Source organism: Saccopteryx leptura, chromosome 7 (genome assembly GCF_036850995.1).
Source record: "Saccopteryx leptura isolate mSacLep1 chromosome 7, mSacLep1_pri_phased_curated, whole genome shotgun sequence".
NCBI classification, from domain to species: domain Eukaryota; kingdom Metazoa; phylum Chordata; class Mammalia; order Chiroptera; family Emballonuridae; genus Saccopteryx; species Saccopteryx leptura.
The window spans coordinates 49,335,820-49,356,775 of NC_089509.1; the positions used below are offsets into that span (position 1 = coordinate 49,335,820).

General features: G+C 37.7%; 1 protein-coding gene across 2 annotated transcripts in view; it reads right to left on the bottom strand.

Annotated features, from left to right (window-relative positions):
* FIGN (fidgetin, microtubule severing factor) overlaps positions 1-20,956 on the bottom strand; it is a 141,275-nt gene that overhangs the window by 75,325 nt on the left and 44,994 nt on the right. The gene's annotated exons all lie outside the window — the stretch shown is intronic.

Below are 20,956 nucleotides of genomic sequence, written 5' to 3' on the forward strand. Positions count from 1 at the left end.
GTAAATAATGCTGCAATGAACATGGAGGTGCACATGTCTTTACAAACCAATGTTTTTTAGTTTTAGGGGTAGATATCCAGTAGGATTGCTGGGTCATATGGTAGCTCTATTTTTAATTTTTTGAAGAACCACTATACTTTATTTCCATAACGGTTGTACTAATTTACATTCCCACCAACAGTGAATAGGGTTTCTTTTTCTACACAGCCTCTCCAACACTTACTACCTGCCTTATTGATAACAGCCAATCTAACAGGTGTGAGGTGGTATTTCATTGTAGCTTTGATTTGCATTTCTAGAATAACTAGTAAAGATGAACATCTTTTCATATATCTGTTGGCCATTTATATGTCTTATTGGGAGAAGTGTCTATTCAGGACCATTTTCTAATTGGATTGTTTGCTTGTTTGTTTGCTGAGCTTTGTGAGTCCTTTATATTATATATTTTGGACATTAATTCCCTATAAGAGCTGTTTGCAAATATCATCTCCCATTTGAATGGCTGCCTATTTGTGGTGTTGTCAGTTTCTTTTCTGTGCAGAGGCGTTTTAGTTTGATATATTCAGGTGCACGTCCCCCATTTAGGTTCCATGTCCTACAAGGTTTTATCAGTACAATCTACAAAAAATTATTTTCTACTTTTATCAGGACTATAAAAATGCTTATTTTCATTTTTAACTATAAGCTTCTTGAAGGCTGGGCCCATGAATGATTATTAGGGTCTTGTTTCCTATCCCCAAAGTACCTAATGCACTTTCATGCCCTTAACCAGCTGTGGGAATACACTTTCTCATGGCTATATTCCATTTTAACACAATTTGTTAGACTTTGAGTTCAGAATCAGAAATATGATTTTCCAAATTAATGTCCACTCCTGTGCCATTCTCATGTAATGCATACAGAACCTGTCTACTATCCTATATGGCAAACAGCTCTTCAAATAAGGAAACAAGGCCCTGGCCGGTTGGCTCAGCGGTAGAGCGTTGGCCTGGCGTGCGGGGGACCCGGGTTCGATTCCCGGCCAGGGCACATAGGAGAGGCGCCCATTTGCTTCTCCACCCCCACCCCCTTTCCTCTCTGTCTCTCTCTTCCCCTCCCGCAGCCAGGGCTCCATTGGAGCAAGGATGGCCCGGGCGCTGGGGATGGCTCCTTGGCCTCTGCCCCAGGCGCTAGAGTGGCTCTGGTTGAGGCAGAGTGACGCCCCGGAGGGGCAGAGCATTGTCCCTGGTGGGCAGAGCGTAGCCCCTGGTGGGCGTGCCGGGTGGATCCCGGTCGGGCGCATGCGGGAGTCTGTCTGACTGTCTCTCCCCGTTTCCAGCTTCAGAAAAATACAAAGAAAAAAAAAATAAGGAAACAATTATTGCCATATATCCCTAAAGTCGTTTTTCCGATTGCTGTGCCAAAATTTCCCAGTTTATTTAATAATTTAAAGTTAGCAAGAGTTTTTCAGATCATTTACTTTCTTTGACAATGTCCCTTGGACAAATTTAATGTTTGGCATGGGGACTCCAGGACTAAAGTGACATGATCCTTGTAGAGCTCAGAGGACCCCGCCCTCCCTTGGCAGGGACCAGGATTTTTAGATCAAGGTTACGTTGGCTTTCACCGCCATGACCACTCTTCACTTGCAGGCTGAGCTGGCTTTCCTCCTCGGTCAATATTAATGATCTAACAGTGTCCTTATCTGAAGAAAGCGAGAGAATAATTTGTATATCTGAGCCCTAAAATATTTTTTCTTGATATATGAAATCCAGTGGCACTTGATAGAAAACTAGGAAGCTAAATCAGTGTTTGCTCATGGGCAGCCTGGGTCTTCCTGGTGACTATTAGAAAAGGGTTTTACCAACAATGAGTTTGTAGTACTGCTTTAAAGACACAGGACATAAACTACCAACTGAAGACCATCATGCAAATATAGAAACACAACAATACTTCTTTTAAAACAGCTTTATAAAAAAAAAATCATGTGTCAAATCTATCAAGGGAACAAAACTACTATATTTGAGAGAGTCATCAGGTTTGGACTTCTTCAGTTTGGCATTAAACCTCATAACTTCTCCATTGTTAAGACCAACATGATAATTAAAACAGTACAAAAGCAGTGACAGAAATAGTGTCACAACATTTTAGAGTGATGGAAATTCTAACAAGTTATATGTGAAGTTCCAAATATATTACAACTCTAAATCTTTCAATTAGAAAAAGATGAGTAACCATCCCCCCACCCTAACTTATCCTGACATAAATAAAAGGAGGGTGAATTTCAAATTACCTCTACTCATGACAGTTTTATTCTAGACAAAGTTCCTGTCACAAAACAGAGGGTGAAGGACTTCTAGAAGAGCTGTAATTGCCATAATGTTGATTAAATGTACACTTAACTCAGAGGAAAGCTATTCTGTGGCAGGGCAGAGCAGTCTTTCTAGTGCCATTAAAAAACCCTTCAAATACAATCTTCTAAAAGTGGTACTTTGATGAGCAATACAACAACATACCTGAAGTTTCATTGCTATGTAAAGCGGAGGTTGGAACTCTAAAGCAGCAGGGAAGGTGGGGGAGACTGCCTTACTTATACTATAACATCATACATATTTCTAGTTAAGAACCACGCGAGAAAACAAGGTTTATTTTATAGTTATAACTCTTATGAGGCCAAATATCAATCTCATTTGATCAATTCTCATCATACCTCAATTACTAGGCTTCGTTCCAAGTGACAGTTAGCTATTTCCCCAATTCATATAATATATATTCTTAAGGGACAGTGTTGCCAACACTAAAGATAATCAGAAGAAAATACATGGGACAGAATGTACTCCCTAAGCAAGAGGGACAAATGTCCTTAGAAGGGCAGAATACATATTTGCATTTGTTGAGTATGGGCTGAAACATTTGTTATAATTTAAAATCACCTGTCATTACTTAATCATTATACATTTCATATTATGATGTGTGTGAGAGATTTTGTACACACAACTACATACTTAGATGCTGTCAGCAATATCTTTTTGGGTTAAGCAAAATGGTATTCCCAAAATGATAGACAAAGTTTATGATTCTCAGAGGCATTTGTAAAGTTTAGAAAAGAAGAGAGAATGGTTTTCTGAACAGTCAAGGTATGTGAGGGGTTTCCTTCACTACTGTCCTCTGAGCCTACCCTACATCCTTTAGACATAATATTGAAGGAGTAGCATTTGCATATCTTAAACTAGTGTCAGTCTGAGCTAGCAGGACAAGCAGAAAGCCTCCTCCAGAGCAGTCATGAAGGAATGGTGGCGGTAAGCTAACCCACTAGTCTTCAAGTGCTAGTTTAGAGAGCAGAATACTGTCAATTGACACTTGCCTTTTACAATTTGAACACAGTCAGGTCACCTGACCCCCAAGCCTCATACACCGCTTAGTAAACTGCATTGCTCCCCAAAGAATAATTTATCTTTTCTTTTTCAGAGTGCTAGACTTCACTCTAAAATGAGGTAACTGAAAGTGGTCAACTGACTTCACATCAAAGCACTACTCTTTGACAAAGAGAGTCAAGAATAGAGAATCTAGTCACAAAAGCAATTAGTTTACATTTTTTCCATTTGATTAAGTACCTGTCTACCTTGGGAACAAAATGTTTTGCATTGTGACTAATGATGCAAACTTAAAATGTAGCAAAATATTAATTCTTTATTCTAATACTAAATAGTTTTTCTTTTTTAAAAATATTTTTATTTCTTGATTTTAGAGAGCAGAGAGAGACAGTTGGGGTGGGGGAGTAGGAAGCATCAATTTGTAGTTGCTAGTGTATGTGCCTTGACCTGGCAAGCCCAGGGTTTCAAACCAGCAACATCAGCATTCTAGGTCGATGCTCTATCCACTGCACCAGCACAGGTCAGATAATACTAGTTTTTCATCATCTGTTTTTAGTAGTAGTCCTCTTTTTAAAGTAGAAATTAAAAAGTAAATAACATGTAGAGTTAAATCGAGGCTAAGCAGTCCTCACAAAGGTTTAGTCAGAAAGACCACCATGCCTAACCAAAACCAAAATCAACTCAGATCAGTATGTTAGGAGTAGGAAACAAATGTCTGTCAGGTATCAACCATTTTAGTGAAAATTACGTAATGTTACAATTATACTTCACAAAGTAAATGTTCAGTAAATTTTTAAGGATTGGATTTTTAGTATTTACTAGTCTCCAAAAATGAAATTTGTCATACTATCTTTGAGCATACAACTCCACTTTACAGAGAAGATATTTACGTGATGTTCTCTTTCACTGAGGTGAAACATTCTAAAACCAACGTTTTATGCCCATGCCTGCTTATTATAGATATTTCATGTTAAAGAGCCAGATCAATGACCAATGAAGTAAGCATTTAGTGACCTACTGTGTGCTTAACATGTGTGAACCTTGTGATAGAAGACATGGTCCAAAGGCTGGCAGTGCAGTTAGTTGTAAAAGAGCAAACAAAAATAAGACATAGGCTCACGTAGAACTAAACTAAATGTTTCAAAGAAAGAAAAAGATTAGAAGTGAAAGATAGCAGCAGCCTGAAACAGTTTTATACAAGAAGACCCTTGGTGTTGGCTGTAGAGAATAAAAAGGATTTGGAACATAAAAGCAAAGGTAAATGGAGAAAGTTTGTATATTATGTCTATGGGAATGTTAAAAAAAATCTCTGCTTAGAATGGAAGACTGGATGAAATTTTTGTGGATTTAGAAGTTAGGGAAATTGTGATTTAGCACGGTGAAAGTTGGAGGCTTCGGAAGTCTCCTGACAAAGAGGTAGACCTGTTGAAGGTAGTGCTCATCTGAATATTCAGCCAGGATAATAAAAGTGGGTAGGAGGAAGGGGAACTAAAGCCAAAGCTAACGACTTCAGAATCTTCTTTCATTTAACAGAATAGTACAGCAAATACTAGGGAGTTTCTGTCCATGTTTTCAGAAAGGTATAAGCAGGGTCTAATAACTGTTTGTGAAGAGAGAAGCAGACTGTTTGTGGAGCAAGAAGCAGAGAGAGCAAGTGGCATCCGATGATGAATACAACAGTGAGATTATGAGATGTTGGAAAGAAATCGTTGCTCTGGCTCCAAGTCTCTCAAATAACATGTCAGAGACAAGGCTGTATCTTAGAAGTCTGAAAGTGATACTCATCCTTTTATGACTGGTTTCATGGGTCCTACATATCTATCTTGGTCTCATAAATGGTTTAAATTTCCTACCTTATAAATTATCAGTAAATTATCACCCTTTGCCTAGTTTTATACTTGATTCACCTCAGACATGCCTTAGACAAATCAGAAAAACAAATTTAACTAAGAAAAAGTATGAATAACTAATATAGTGATTGAACAATACCATAAAATGGAAATGATGAACCTTTTTTAAAAACAATAGAGAATTTAAATCGACTAGTGTTCAAAGTATTGAGTCACTCTGAATTATACAGAGCCTTGACCAATATTTATTGCTACATGTTTTAGAAGCAATTTCCATTTTGATGGGTTGCTTCAGAAGTGGTATTCTGAAGCAGTTAGGTAACATAAAAATATAGGATCAAGATTATGTCTGTCAGATGAAAATATAGCATTTATGTAGCATTATATAATCCATTCGCTGGGTTATGAGCCCAAGGTCCCCATGGGAGTGCCACAAACTCACATAATATGCTTCGGGGTTATATTTTGCATTGAAAATCCAAATGAGCAGAAAATATTTTTTAAAACCACAAGTGTTACTAGAATACTTGTACTTGATACCATGAAAGAATTCCTAAATTACAAATAATTTCACTTTGGCAGCTTAATATGTCCTCAATTTGGGTGACCCAGACATTAAAATGCATGTACTTTTCTTCAGTATATTAGTACCCCTCAATTGTTAAGATACATAGCACATAAATCAGATGGCCAAATTGGGCTTATGAAAGAACAGTTACCAATGATTCAATGTCAAGGAAGCCTACTACAGTGCTCCCCAAGGATGAGGCCAGTATTTCTTAAACACTCCGGCTAACTGCCTTCAATAAAGAAAGAACACATGATACTTAATTTCAAAGATGACATCACACCAAGGATAGATAGCTGGTGTGGCAAACTCAAAAATGGATGTAACTGAAATTCAAAACAAAGGGTTCTATCATGAACATAAATTGAAAAATAAAATAAAGGCTAGAGACAAGATTATACATTTATGGAAGAAAAAATGCAATGATACAGCAATCTCTAGCAGCAGAAACAATGTATAAAACAGATGTAGAGCTAGAAAGAAACCAAAAACTAATACTGATTTGTAATAAAACCATTTTCAAAAAGTGTATCTAATCTGGATAAATATACACAATATGTAAAATTAGTAAAGCAGTTATGTAATTCTTTATTAAGTATGCTTATTATTAATACCAGTTCTGTCAGGAAAAATACAAAAAAATTAAAGTGTGTAAAACAGGATTGATGGAAATATTAAAGAAGTTTGAATTATTTAATCTAGAGAAGTACAAACTGAAGGTGGTTCGGTGAGTTTTGAATATATAAAAGATTATTTTGTACCTATTTAGTTGCTTTATATTCTCAAGGAAGAACAGAAAGAATGCAGTTTATTTTGCAAAAATAAATTTATACTAAAAATAAAATTTTATACCTTTAAAGTTTTGAAATAGGTGGCAAAAGGTAAAGTTCTCTGGGGTTCTTTATAGACTCCATCCTAATTTACGATTTTTAAAACTGTAGAGTTACTTACTCTGACTAACACTGACGATTTCACTAGACAATACTAGGAATTGACTTCCAAGTCAACATTTTCCAACATGCTTTTGAGTGACCTGTCAGCCCAAACTGTCTACCAGTCTTTTGCTTAGACCATGGGACTCAAAATTAAACATTTTCCCAAAGGAACTGAACTACTGACCATTGACCACAAAATTAAGAATACCGTGCACATTGTTTTCAATATAACACTAAATTTATTTTTCAAATTGACAGGATTTTCAGGTCACAAACTGACAGTCCATGTGCAAAGTGCAGATTGTATAATGTTTATAAAATCTTTTACTAGTTACCTAATAATTTAAAACATTGATACAACCCACAGAAAAGTGGGTATCTGGTATATCAAGAAAAGGAAAGGAGAGAAAATCTGGCAACCACGTGCCTTTATTTTCACAAGTCAAAAATCTGCTACTGAGTGCTCAGTGGCGCCAAAAAAGGAAGGATCTTGGTGTCTGTCCTTCTGCACTCATTTCTAACCCATCTGGTCTAGGACTAATCTGAGTTTGTTGTGCTGGGTTTATAAGTGTGAACATTGTCTTACTTAGCTACATGATGGGATCTATTTGAAACAGTGACTTCTGGCATGCCTAGCATATAGTGCAGCACCTCCATTAATGCGAGAGGAACTTGACACCAGGAATTCAGTGAGTGGCAGCCTTTAATGAATGGTTCAGCAGTTTTTCTATCTAGCCAGATTTCATCTGTTTACCAAATATTTTATTTTACCAACACTAAAATAGGTTATTGACAATCAAATCTCACTCTCTTTTCAAGAAGTGAGGACAAAATTAACCCTGTTAAAAATTAAAAATAGAGAAATCCAGGGTGGGTATTGTGGAATAAGGAAGAGGGAAGTACATCCTGTAGCCAGGGCCAGATGAATCTGCAATTACAATAAAGAACAAAATGTTCTGTCCAAGGAAAAGACAAATCAAAAGGCTTTTAAATTTGTTTCCAAGGATTCTCTCCAAGATGTGAATAAAAATCCTAAACAAGCTCTTCTTTACAAATTTTAAACAGTCAATCAAATTCATCTTAAGCATCTATGGCAATTGTTTTGTTATACTTACAAAAAAGTAATGCCTGTCTTAACAAACAAGGCCATGATTTGCAAAAATAAAATGTTCTATTTTGCATCATTACTAGAAATTATGAAAAATAAAATTTTTGAATTCAAAATATAAACGGAACTTTTAGCAGGAAGTTCTAATCATGTTTAAATCAGAGGATATGATATTGTCAGTAACTTGTTCAGATACATAGTATCATATTAGAATGTGATTCAATAAGGAGGGAAGGCAGGCCCAGAGCTGGTCTTTTAGATGCATCCAGGAGATTAAGTGAAGTACCAGTAGATGTTGGTGCCTTTCATAAGGTAAAATTATTTTTAGCTATGCTCTTTAATATGGTGTTAGAAACAAGCTCAACAATATACAGTAATATGATTTCAAATGTATTTTCTTTTAAGGACCTAGAAGCACCTCACATGCTTAAAATATAATCTATGTTATACATGGCAAGGAGGCTAAAATACCTCTTCAATTAACAGAAATGGCCCAAATTTGAAGCAATGAAAAAATCAGAAGAAAAAGGTTTTAAAAAATGTCAATCTACTATACAGGCCTTTCTACCAAAGATTATAATTCCTCAAGGCGTTGGAAAGTCTATCCTGAAAGGTAGAGGAGACTGACTTTTATTAACGTCGTGTCCTCTGACATCTAGTCTAGTCTGTGAAAATAAAAGCAGAGAGCATTAACTTTCAGTAGTGGACATGTTAAAAAGAAAAATAAGAAAAACCAATGAGCACATTTTAAATAGCTATGTGAAACAAGGTGACCCAGCCTGGTTTAACAGAGAACCAAAATGTAATCGAATGAAACCTACAACCTTTGTACCAGAGATAGTGAGAGAGACAAGAAGGCAAACACAATTTAAGAATCTGTGAAGAAAAATTAAAAGATGTCACGTACGTGTACATTTCACTGACTCTCTGAACAATAGGCAGTCCCTGAAACAACTTCAGATCTGAAAAGAGCCCACAAGCCCCGTTAGTACTTCCTTTAACCACAGCTGCAGCATCTTCCCATGATCCATATTCATTTCCTAAGCAAACTGAAGACAACTAAAAACAACAGGGCGGAGTGAACCAGAGCTATGTGAACTCAACACGAACCACCTGAAACCACGCCTCTAGTTTCCAAGTGAAAGCGAATCCCACTGACTTAGTTTCTAAGCAGATTCCACAAGTGGCACAGACCCTCTTATCTAATCAAGTGTCAGTGCGCGCGCGCGTGTGTGTGTGTGTGTGTGTGTGTGTGTGTGTGTGTTTGTGTGTGTGTGTGGTGTTTCTGTCTGTGTGTATGTGCTCAGGGGAGCAAGGGCTAGCCAGGGAGATCAGAAGAGGAGGAAGGGGTTGAATCCTGCAGCAGAACCACAACAGCAAGAAGAATGAAAACAAGAAAAGAACATAGACTGTGTCCCATTCTCTCTCTCCAGTGCCTGGCACAGCGTTTAGGTACTCAATAAAAAGACTAATGAATGAATCAACAAAAACGATGTATCTGTTTAAATTTGCATGTTCACAAAGTCTTACACAATATTAGCTATTATGGAAGAAGTCCACTTGGTCATGATAATCACGGCCTAAAGCACCCAAAATTAGAGTGGTTAAGTCAATAAATAAACCTATACATACAGAAAATAATAATATGGAATAATCACTCAAGTTATAAAGGAGAACTGAACCCTGGCTGGATAGCTAGGTTGGTTGAAGCATCTTCTGGAAGCACAGAGGCTATTGGTTCAATCCCCAGTCAGGGCACATACAGGAACAGCTCAGTGTTGTGCCCTCTCTCTCTCTCTCTCTCTCTCTCTCCCCCCCACCCCCTTTCTCTAACACTAACGTCAATAAATAAAAAAAGAAACTTGAAAAAGAATATATAAGAAATACTACTAAAAATAAAAATAGTTTTATTTCTTGGAGAGATGCATTATTGCCAGAGTACTTTTCTTTTTTGAACAATAACTAAATATCATTTTATATGTAACTGAAGTGATAAGAAATAAAAACATTAGATGATATTGTAGACTACAATGACCTAAATATTATATAAACAAACTAAGGCACATTATTCCATATTCCTTTCCTTAGCTATTTCATAAATTTTGAAGTTACACAGGTAACATAGGACCTGTAATGGCGGCCTTCCTTATAAGCACTTGATAAGCTTATATGGCTTTCCCTTCAGTGTATCCAAGGGAAGGTGAGAAGGTCCAGGAGCAATCTGCTGTCATCTCAAATCAGTGATGCCTAGACCAGGCTGTATGCTTTATTACTGCCAATATTCTGTATGGTCAAGTTATTTTCTTCTTCTTCTGATATTGGAATGAAATAAATAATTTCCAAGCAAACATCAGGCTCACTAGAGACAAGAGCCATTATGCAGTTAGTCCTGTTAAATTAATATGGGTTAAAACTTTTTTATAAACAATTTGGAAGAGTAAATGCCTAGATTAATGTTTCCCATTGTATGTCCCATGAAACACTAGATTATAGAGCTTGGAGAATGTTTATAGTATAATCTTCTTTTCGAGATTTTCAATACACATTGGCATTCTAGAAGCTCTGATAGGTCCTAATGTAAAGAAATCTGTTTAACTGTGACCGAAACTTATTTGACCATAGCACCATCTCATTAGAAGGATTGGCCAGGGTGGGAGGGGTACGAGGAACTGACTTAGTCTCATAACATTTTGATAAAATGCAGAACCATGACTGGATGGAAACCAAAACTGGATTAGAATCTCAATCCAATCCCTCACTTTAGACTTGCAGAGATTGAGGTCAAGAACAGTACAATCACGTGGCCAGAATTACCCATCCATTGTCCACACTGAGAGCAAAAGCATTAGCCATTTCCTTTCGCTGCTGTGCTTGATCACTTCACAACTTCAAATAAAGAAAATGTCAGGGTAGATGTGTCCACAAGCCCATGCTGTAACTTCTTCATCTTCATCATCTCCTTCTTTTTCATAGGTCAGTCCTTCTGAAAACTGAACTGCATCTTTCCCACCTCATTTGGAATCTCAGGCCCTCATTTAGCCACTTTCTTCTGTGCTTTTTCTCCCTTTCTCTTGTTTCTGCATGAATTTTTTTTTTCTTTTTTTTTTTTTTTTTTTTTAAATAAATTTTTATTAATGGTAATGGGATGACATTAATAAATCAGGGTACATATATTCAAAGAAAACATGTCTAGGTTATTTTGTCATTAAATTATGTTGCATACCCCTCGCCCAAAGTCAGATTGTCCTTCGCCACCCTCTATCTAGTTCTCTGTGCCCCTCCCCCTCCCCCTAACTCTCCCCCTGTCCTCCCTCCCCCCACCCCTGGTAACCACCACACTCTTGTCCATGTCTCTTAGTCTCATTTTTATGTTCCACCAATGTATGGAATCATGTAGTTCTTGTTTTTTTCTGATTTACTTATTTCACTCCTTATAATGTTATCAAGATCCCACCATTTTGCTGTAAATGATCTGATGTCATCGTTTCTTATGGCTGAGTAGTATTCCATAGTGTATATGTGCCACATCTTCTTTATCCAGTCTTCTATTGAAGGGCTTTTTGGTTGTTTCCATGTCTTGGCCACTGTGAACAGTGCTGCAATGAACATGGGGCTACATGTGTCTTCACGTATCAATGTTTCTGAGTTTTGGGGGTATATACCCAGTAGAGGGATTGCTGGGTCATAAGGTAGTTCTATTTGCAGTTTTTTGAGGAACCACCATACTTTCCTCCATAATGGTTGTACTACCTTACAGTCCCACCAACAGTGAATGAGGGTTCCTTTTTCTCCACAGCCTCTCCAACATTTGCTATTACCCGTCTTGTTGATCATAGCTAATCTAACAGGTGTGAGGTGGTATCTCATTGTAGTTTTGATTTGCATTTCCCTAATAACTAATGAAGCTGAGCATTTTTTCATATATCTGTTGGCCATTTGTATCTCTTCCTGGGAGAAGTGTCTATTCATGTCTTCTTCCCATTTTTTTATTGGATTGTTTGTTTGTTTGTTGTTGAGTTTTATGAGTTCTTTGTAAATTTTGGAAATTAGGCCCTTATCTGAGCTGTTGTTTGAAAATATCATTTCCCATTTAGTTGGCTGTCTGTTTATTTTTATATCAGTTTCTCTTGCTGAGCAAAAACTTTTTATTCTGATGTAGTCCCATTCATTTATCTTTGCCTTCACTTCTCTTGCCATTGGAGTCAAGTTCATAAAATGTTCTTTAAAACCTAGGTCCATGAGTTTAGTACCTATGTCTTCTTCTATGTACTTTATTGTTTCAGGTCTTATATTTAGGTCTTTGATCCATTTTGAATTAATTTTAGTACACGGGGACAGGCTGTAGTCGAGTTTCATTCTTTTGCATGTGGCTTTCCAGTTTTCCCAACACCATTTGTTGAAGAGGCTTTCTTTTCTCCATTGTGTGTTGTTGGCCCCTTTATCAAAGATTATTTGACCATATATATGTGGTTTTATTTCTGGGCTTTCTATTCTGTTCCATTGGTCTGAGTGTCTATTTTTCTGCCAATACCATGCTGTTTTGATTATTGTGGCCCTATAATATAGTTTAAAGTCAGGTATTGTAATGCCCCCAGCTTCATTCTTTTTCCTTAGGATTGTTTTGGCTATTCGGGGTTTTTTATAGTTCCATATAAATCTGATGATTTTTTGTTCCATTTCTTTAAAAAATGTCATAGGAATTTTGATGGGAATTGCATTAAATTTGTATATTGCTTTGGGTAATATGGCCATTTTGATTATATTTATTCTTCCTATCCAAGAGCAAGGAATATTTTTCCATCTCATTGTATCTTTTTCGATTTCCCTTAACAATGCTTTGTAATTTTCATTATATAGGTCCTTTACATTCTTTGTTATGTTTATTCCTAGGTATTTTATTTTTTTTGTTGCAATCATGAAGGGGATTATTTTTTTGAGTTCGTTTTCTAATATTTCATTGTTGGCATAGAGAAAGGCCTGACCTGTGGTGGTGCAGTGGATAAAGCGTCAACCTGGAATGCTGAGGTCACCAGTTCGAAACCCTGGGCTTGCCTGGTCAAGGCACATAGGGGAGTTGGTGCTTCCTGCTCCTTCCCCCTTTTCTCCCCCTTTCTCTAAAATGAATAATAAAAGAAAAAAAAGGGACAAATTCTATCTATCTTTATGTCTAATTACCTCCTTAGTCATTCATTCCCTTCTTTGCCAAATTCCTTAAAAGATGTCTATAGTTAACATTTCAACTTCTTCAAATTTTATTCACTCCTTAATCATTAAAATCTGGTTTTATTCTCTTCTATTTTTTACTGTTCTAATTTTTTCCCCCTACTACATAATCCCACGCCCTGCAGTCTTCCAGAGACCAGGGAATTTTCATTTGCCACTGCCTCCTGAATACTTAATGCCCTTCTACCTCTCATCTCTAGCTTAAGTAAAATGCACTTTCTTCTTTCTTCTGCCTCCCTTGGCTGACATGCAACACCCTAAGCATTTACCTCAGCTCAAATTCACATTTTCTAACAAAATTTTCTTTGAGTCCTTAGAATTTGCCACACTTCTTTCAATATACATGCAAAACACACATACTTTAACTCAAGTGAACATAAAATTTGTGTTCAAGTAGGACACGTTTGAGAATGATAGGAGACTATTAGTAATCATGCCAAGACAACAGGTATAAACTGTTTCCATCCCAGGCAAACTAGGATCAATATTCCCCACGGTGATAGCACTTACCAGTTCATACTATAATTTACTTGTTCACATGTGTGAACAGACTACAACTTCCCCGAGGACAGAAACTTTTCCCCAGCCATCATAATGCTTAGTCCATCTTAGATTCTTAATAAATAATGTTTCTTGAATAAAGAAATTAAATAAAGATACTAAAAGAAATAGTGTTCTAAAAAGAGGAGGACAGTTAAGGATCACAGTGGTTCCTTTAGCAGGAATGAATTCCTAATAAGAGCAGATGTGAAGAGACATGCATAATCTTTCACAAAATTAGCATGAAACCTGGCAAGGTATTTCTGAAATGCAGAATACTTCCTGGATACCCTTGAAATATACTAGAAAACAAGGAAACTTAGCACCCCCTTTCCATCTTTTCTTCTCGCCAGTAAATCTTTTATCATTTTAAGACCTAGCTTTAGTGCCACTTTCTTGATGAAATAGTCCTCAAAGTCTTCAAGTAGTTAATTGCCTCCTCTTCCAAGCTCCCCAAACACTTTGTTCAGATTGAGCAATTTATTGAGTATCTATCATGTGCCAGAGATTGTTTCATGCACTGTATCATTTAAGTTACCTAATAACCTTGCGAGAAACTGTTATTATACTCATTTTAAATGTAAAGAACTAGACACAGAGGATTAAGAAAATTCCCTAAAACACAAGGTAAATGATGGAACCTATATCCAACATTAGGTTTAAGCAGGCAGCTGCTTAAACCTTGTGCTTCCCCTGATACAGCGCTAAGCACATTTTGTGTCATGATTATGCATGTCTATTTCCACCATAAGCTTGTCCAAGATCTAGGAGCAGGGGATCTATTCACCAAAGTCTTCTAGCACTGCACTAGGCACATTAGCACATACTCAGAAAAGGTTGGGGCGAGTGAGTATTTTAATAGAATCAGTTTGACCTCTGATACCCTTTAAAAAAAAGAGCATCATACAAGCCAGGAAATACTTAATTTTGTGACAACAGGAAGGTAGTTTTTTGTTGTTGTTGTTGTTGTTTTTACAGAGGCAGAGATAGACAGGGACAGACAGACAGGAACGGAGAGAGATGAGAAGCATCAATCATCAGTTTCTCGTTGCGCGTTGCGACTTCTTAGTTGTTCATTGATTGCTTTCTCACATGTGCCTTGACCGTGGGCCTTCAGCAGACTGAGTAACCCCCTGCTGGAGCCAGCGACCTTGGGTCCAAGCTGGTGAGCTCTCCGCTCAAGCCAGATGAGCCCACGCTCAAGCCAGATGAGCCCACGCTCAAGCTGGCGACCTCGGGGTCTCGAACCTGGGTCCTTCCACATCCCAGTCCGATGCTCTATCCACTGCGCCACCACCTGGTCAGGCAGGAAGGTAGTTTTTAATGTTGTATGAACACCATACAAATAATATTGCAAGAGTTTGAATTCATTCAACTCTTTTTTAAAGATTTTTTTTTATTTTGAGAGAGAGAAAGAGAAAGAGAGAGGGAGAGAGAGAGAGAGAGAGAGAGAGAAGGGGGGAGGAACAGAAATCATCAACTCCCATATGTGCCTTGACCAGGCAAGCCCAGGGTTTTGAACCAACGACCTCAGCGTTTCCAGGTCGATGCTTTATCCACTGTGCCGCCACAGGTCAGGCAGGATTCATTCAACTTAAGTCAGCAATGGGTGGTGATTTACTCAAACATTCTAAGAGTCTTAAACAGTGAGATTCAAACATAAAAACCATTTAAGATTTCACTGGTTTGTTTATTAATATCTAATGCCCATGTGGCTGGATTCTATCTTCCTGAGTCTATTTGCCTCACACTATGAGATGTGTTTATTAAATAATGAACTAAATTTCACAAAGCACAGACCCATTACTTGATAATCCTCTCTTCCTAATTAGCCTCATCCATCCTTTCTCTAGGTCCTGTTTATAGCAGATCAATTCCATCTCTGTTTATGCTTGTATTTTGAAAATATTAGGATTACTAGTAATGAGTCAGCCCCCAATCCCACATACATATTTCTCATATATGAAGAATTCCCAAGCCACTGGGTGGGTTTCCCATGCAGAGTCGAGACAGGAGTCCTCTTGGAGGGAAGTGGGAATGTCTGGGTTTTACATCAGCGGGAAAAATGGAAAGTATTAAGTAGAAAAAAAAAAGGATATACCAAGCTGCATTTTTCCTAACACATGAACACACAGACATTCCTCCTGTGCCTGTCACCTTCCAGTCTGCGTTGGCAGAGATGGAGGATGAGAGAAGGGGAGTGAGAGAGCAGTTACAGAACTCAGACTTTGAAATCTCACAGAGCTGGGTGTGGAGCATTGGTTCTATGACAAACTAGTCAGGAGATCTTGGGCAAGTTACTCGTCTGGAGCCTAAGGGTGCCTGTGCATAAAATGAGACAATAACTGCTTAACCTCACAGAGTTGAGGTGACTTGTACTAAAATAGCATAGGTGAAAGCACTTAAAATTGTGTTAACCAAATCATATGTGGTTGTTTATTATTAATATTGTTTTCCCTTCTCCTTCACCTGCAATCTCTCCATCTTCATTGTTACTCTATTTCCTTAGCATCTTCTTTAGAAGAGATAAAGAGAAAGGGAAGTAGAAGGAAGCAGGCATTTTTCCTGCTCCTCGTTTAAAGCCACGTAGCACGCCTGAGAGAGCGTAAGCTTTTGAATGCGAAAGACATGCTTTTGAATCTTGCTTCACCCCTTACTAGCTGTGAAACTGTAAGCTGCTTATTTAACCTCCTGGAGGCTCATTTTCAAGTTCTATAAAAGGGATCTGTTCATCCCCCCAACATATAGGGGCTTGGGTTAGGATTAATGTTATTCTTGCCCTCTCTGGTCTTTCCTGGGAGATTCTCTAACAGCCCATCCCAAACCTTTTCAATAAATTGAGAGAATGGGATTGAGAGAGGATGGCGAAGTAGGGAAGAAGAAAGATAGGAGGCATGGACAGCCTGTGCTCGTTACCGACCCCTCCCTCCATTGCTGTTTATACACATCTCCCCTCTGCTTCCTCTGCAGCTTCCCCACAGCACTCTGAATCCCTACCCAGGAGAGGGGCGCCCAGAAGCTGAAACAATGCAGGTCTTATTTCCAGGGCTCGCCCCCCAAGGACACAGCGAATAAAATTCTCCCCTCTTGTCATTTGGAATAGAGAGGAAAAGGGTCCACACTCCCTGCTTGCTAATTGCTAATTTGAAACTCGGAATACGCATAATTCATGATAGATGGTGAAGTCTCTGCATACCATAATTCAGGCAAACGAAGCTTTTGTAGACAGAACAGGAACCCTAACCACAGTGAAAACTGTTATTTCTGTAGGATCTTGCATTTTACCTTTTAATCCCATGCAAATAAATTGTTGGAACATGTTGAATTTTCACCCAGAGCCTGACCGTAATGTGGAGTTAAAACAGTGTAAGTTCTTGTCAGCATGAAGGATGCTTTTTCAGGGAACTTAAAAAGAAAGTTGTCTTGTTTTATCAGAGAAGAAACAAAATACACTGAAGGAAATTTGGTTCGTTTTGTCCCTGTAGTGGAGGCAATCTGATGTTGACAAAGTAATGGAGAGTTTCACTCAAGCCCTAGGGAGGTGAAAGTGCTCTAGAGGTCAGGCCGTCCCTCCCCTGCCTCTAGGAAGGATGTACCTAAACTTGCCACAAAGAACCCTTCAGGCATAAATGTGTTAAAGCACCACCTATACAAAATTTAACAATAGCTATGTCATGTGTGTGTGTGTGTGTGTGTGTGTGTGTGTGTGTTTGTGTGTGTGTGTGGTGTTTCTGTCTGTGTGTATGTGCTCAGGGGAGCAAGGGCTAGCCAGGGAGATCAGAAGAGGAGGAAGGGGTTGAATCCTGCAGCAGAACCACAACAGCAAGAAGAATGAAAACAAGAAAAGAACATAGACTGTGTCCCATTCTCTCTCTCCAGTGCCTGGCACAGCGTTTAGGTACTCAATAAAAAGACTAATGAATGAATCAACAAAAACGATGTATCTGTTTAAATTTGCATGTTCACAAAGTCTTACACAATATTAGCTATTATGGAAGAAGTCCACTTGGTCATGATAATCACGGCCTAAAGCACCCAAAATTAGAGTGGTTAAGTCAATAAATAAACCTATACATACAGAAAATAATAATATGGAATAATCACTCAAGTTATAAAGGAGAACTGAACCCTGGCTGGATAGCTAGGTTGGTTGAAGCATCTTCTGGAAGCACAGAGGCTATTGGTTCAATCCCCAGTCAGGGCACATACAGGAACAGCTCAGTGTTGTGCCCTCTCTCTCTCTCTCTCTCTCTCTCTCCCCCCCACCCCCTTTCTCTAACACTAACGTCAATAAATAAAAAAAGAAACTTGAAAAAGAATATATAAGAAATACTACTAAAAATAAAAATAGTTTTATTTCTGGGAGAGATGCATTATTGCCAGAGTACTTTTCTTTTTTGAACAATAACTAAATATCATTTTATATGTAACTGAAGTGATAAGAAATAAAAACATTAGATGATATTGTAGACTACAATGACCTAAATATTATATAAACAAACTAAGGCACATTATTCCATATTCCTTTCCTTAGCTATTTCATAAATTTTGAAGTTACACAGGTAACATAGGACCTGTAATGGCGGCCTTCCTTATAAGCACTTGATAAGCTTATATGGCTTTCCCTTCAGTGTATCCAAGGGAAGGTGAGAAGGTCCAGGAGCAATCTGCTGTCATCTCAAATCAGTGATGCCTAGACCAGGCTGTATGCTTTATTACTGCCAATATTCTGTATGGTCAAGTTATTTTCTTCTTCTTCTGATATTGGAATGAAATAAATAATTTCCAAGCAAACATCAGGCTCACTAGAGACAAGAGCCATTATGCAGTTAGTCCTGTTAAATTAATATGGGTTAAAACTTTTTTATAAACAATTTGGAAGAGTAAATGCCTAGATTAATGTTTCCCATTGTATGTCCCATGAAACACTAGATTATAGAGCTTGGAGAATGTTTATAGTATAATCTTCTTTTCGAGATTTTCAATACACATTGGCATTCTAGAAGCTCTGATAGGTCCTAATGTAAAGAAATCTGTTTAACTGTGACCGAAACTTATTTGACCATAGCACCATCTCATTAGAAGGATTGGCCAGGGTGGGAGGGGTACGAGGAACTGACTTAGTCTCATAACATTTTGATAAAATGCAGAACCATGACTGGATGGAAACCAAAACTGGATTAGAATCTCAATCCAATCCCTCACTTTAGACTTGCAGAGATTGAGGTCAAGAACAGTACAATCACGTGGCCAGAATTACCCATCCATTGTCCACACTGAGAGCAAAAGCATTAGCCATTTCCTTTCGCTGCTGTGCTTGATCACTTCACAACTTCAAATAAAGAAAATGTCAGGGTAGATGTGTCCACAAGCCCATGCTGTAACTTCTTCATCTTCATCATCTCCTTCTTTTTCATAGGTCAGTCCTTCTGAAAACTGAACTGCATCTTTCCCACCTCATTTGGAATCTCAGGCCCTCATTTAGCCACTTTCTTCTGTGCTTTTTCTCCCTTTCTCTTGTTTCTGCATGAATTTTTTTTTTCTTTTTTTTTTTTTTTTTTTTTTAAATAAATTTTTATTAATGGTAATGGGATGACATTAATAAATCAGGGTACATATATTCAAAGAAAACATGTCTAGGTTATTTTGTCATTAAATTATGTTGCATACCCCTCGCCCAAAGTCAGATTGTCCTTCGCCACCCTCTATCTAGTTCTCTGTGCCCCTCCCCCTCCCCCTAACTCTCCCCCTGTCCTCCCTCCCCCCACCCCTGGTAACCACCACACTCTTGTCCATGTCTCTTAGTCTCATTTTTATGTTCCACCAATGTATGGAATCATGTAGTTCTTGTTTTTTTCTGATTTACTTATTTCACTCCTTATAATGTTATCAAGATCCCACCATTTTGCTGTAAATGATCTGATGTCATCGTTTCTTATGGCTGAGTAGTATTCCATAGTGTATATGTGCCACATCTTCTTTATCCAGTCTTCTATTGAAGGGCTTTTTGGTTGTTTCCATGTCTTGGCCACTGTGAACAGTGCTGCAATGAACATGGGGCTACATGTGTCTTCACGTATCAATGTTTCTGAGTTTTGGGGGTATATACCCAGTAGAGGGATTGCTGGGTCATAAGGTAGTTCTATTTGCAGTTTTTTGAGGAACCACCATACTTTCCTCCATAATGGTTGTACTACCTTACAGTCCCACCAACAGTGAATGAGGGTTCCTTTTTCTCCACAGCCTCTCCAACATTTGCTATTACCCGTCTTGTTGATCATAGCTAATCTAACAGGTGTGAGGTGGTATCTCATTGTAGTTTTGATTTGCATTTCCCTAATAACTAATGAAGCTGAGCATTTTTTCATATATCTGTTGGCCATTTGTATCTCTTCCTGGGAGAAGTGTCTATTCATGTCTTCTTCCCATTTTTTTATTGGATTGTTTGTTTGTTTGTTGTTGAGTTTTATGAGTTCTTTGTAAATTTTGGAAATTAGGCCCTTATCTGAGCTGTTGTTTGAAAATATCATTTCCCATTTAGTTGGCTGTCTGTTTATTTTTATATCAGTTTCTCTTGCTGAGCAAAAACTTTTTATTCTGATGTAGTCCCATTCATTTATCTTTGCCTTCACTTCTCTTGCCATTGGAGTCAAGTTCATAAAATGTTCTTTAAAACCTAGGTCCATGAGTTTAGTACCTATGTCTTCTTCTATGTACTTTATTGTTTCAGGTCTTATATTTAGGTCTTTGATCCATTTTGAATTAATTTTAGTACACGGGGACAGGCTGTAGTCGAGTTTCATTCTTTTGCATGTGGCTTTCCAGTTTTCCCAACACCATTTGTTGAAGAGGCTTTCTTTTCTCCATTGTGTGTTGTTGGCCCCTTTATCAAAGATTATTTGACCATATATATGTGGTTTTATTTCTGGGCTTTCTATTCTGTTCCATTGGTCTGAGTGTCTATTTTTCTGCCAATACCATGCTGTTTTGATTATTGTGGCCCTATAATATAGTTTAAAGTCAGGTATTGTAATGCCCCCAGCTTCATTCTTTTTCCTTAGGATTGTTTTGGCTATTCGGGGTTTTTTATAGTTCCATATAAATCTGATGATTTTTTGTTCCATTTCTTTAAAAAATGTCATAGGAATTTTGATGGGAATTGCATTAAATTTGTATATTGCTTTGGGTAATATGGCCATTTTGATTATATTTATTCTTCCTATCCAAGAGCAAGGAATATTTTTCCATCTCATTGTATCTTTTTCGATTTCCCTTAACAATGCTTTGTAATTTTCATTATATAGGTCCTTTACATTCTTTGTTATGTTTATTCCTAGGTATTTTATTTTTTTTGTTGCAATCATGAAGGGGATTATTTT